The sequence below is a fragment of the Carassius carassius genome, chromosome 49 (assembly GCF_963082965.1).
Source record: "Carassius carassius chromosome 49, fCarCar2.1, whole genome shotgun sequence".
Taxonomy (NCBI): domain Eukaryota; kingdom Metazoa; phylum Chordata; class Actinopteri; order Cypriniformes; family Cyprinidae; genus Carassius; species Carassius carassius.
The window spans coordinates 10237499-10239388 of NC_081803.1; positions in this window are offsets into that span (position 1 = coordinate 10237499).

Sequence of the window (1890 nt, forward strand, 5' to 3'; positions counted from 1 at the left end):
ATGTGGCCATAAGGAGCAAGCTCATCTCAATCTCCCCATGTAATCCCTCTGCAGCCCATTCATACCAGAGAGAGGTTGCACAATCACCAATAGAGTTGGCTTTCATCAGTGTGGTTCCTTTCTTTTATTCAGGTCAATGGTGAAGCATGTTCTCACACAGTACAATCCCACTGCATGGAATGTTTCATTATGGTCGGAGGATTAAATCGCACATTGTCAAATCATGTGAGGACAAGCACAAAAAACAATAATACACTCGAACCAGGTCTCGGAATACTTTCCCTTTTTGCCAGTAACCTTCATCTTAATCAAAATCCCTGATGCGTTTTACTCACAGATCACTCGTTGAAGAAAATATGTGGTTTCAGAGTCATGCACATTTCCTGGCAAAGTAATAACCCCAAAGTCATGAATGTCATTTAATATTTGAAAGATAACAGGTGAACACAGATTGAAACTGATGACTGACTGACCACACGCTGTCACCGTTCACTTTGAAAAAGCTAAATTTCTCTTTTTTTTTTTTTGCTTTATCTTGCTGTGCTGATAGCTCTTCACTCATTAAAGCTCTGTTGATGTTGCATTTAAATGAGGATGCTTTCAGAATCTCATTTGGTTTGAGATGACAAAATGATTTGGTATATCAGATACTTACTGTCAATGCATTAACGTTTGGCACCTTGAATAAATATGATTTATACATATATATATATATGTATATATATATATATATATATATATTTCAAGTTCTAAGAGTAAGGCAGAAGTTCTGAATTGAAAATGACTAAAATATGTGATGCATACTGATTTATACAACATGCATATATATATATATATATATAACAGACCCACAAAATTTTACAAAATGTCTTCAATAAATAGTCAAACAGATGCTAAATAAATGGATTAAAAACTTACTTCATTTATTATTATTATTATATAAATTGTGAGTTAAATATTTCTTAATAATGAAAGAAATGGATCACCTCAAAAATTAACAACCAATACTTATTGGAAATATGTGACTTCCTACATCTCTGCTAAAATTTACCTATACATAATACAGTTCACTGTAGTTTTCAGGTGAAATGGACACTAGAGACAGTAAAACGCCAACAGCTTTTTCCCTTTCACACAATTTATGATTATGGAGCATATTGATGAAAAAAAAAATACTAATTTCTGCACGTTTCCTTCCATATCCATAATACTATGTTATGACCTCGAAACACTTTTACCATAGTGCATTATTTCTAAATTAATATGTTTTAATGTTTGCATCACATGATTTAGTCCATTTAAATGGCTTTTCTGATATAGTAAACTTGCGTGGTAGCTCACCTGGTACATTTGCGATGTGGTGCACTCTGGAATAAGTCCTGTAAAACAAGTCATGACACTCCACAAAAGAGCTCAAATCCTTGTAAAGCCTTGAAGCTAAAATGGCATGGTTGTTTCTGCAAGTGTGTTTTTCTTACATTCGCTTAAATTTCTTAACACTTTCAGTAAGGTTTAATGTAGGTGGTACATTCATTTCAAACACAATGGAGCATAAAATTTTTTTGCACCACTCACCTGACATTTTATTTCTGAATTGCTGCATTACAAACATTACATAAAAAACAAACATTAGCATGTTCATGTTCAATAGTTTTAGAGAAAAATTAAACACGCCAGAAACTTGCTTTGAAACATGCTACAAGGAAAGTGATATTTTGCAGTTATTTTGTACCCACAGGAATGCTATTTGCATGGCACTGTACAGTTTAATAAACCTGCATCTCCAATGCAAAATCATATAATGAAATGTCTTATAGCGTTTATAACGAGGTATCATCTGGAAGGTGTATGTAACACATTTCAGGTTTTGCAGAAATTTAGGCAGTCACA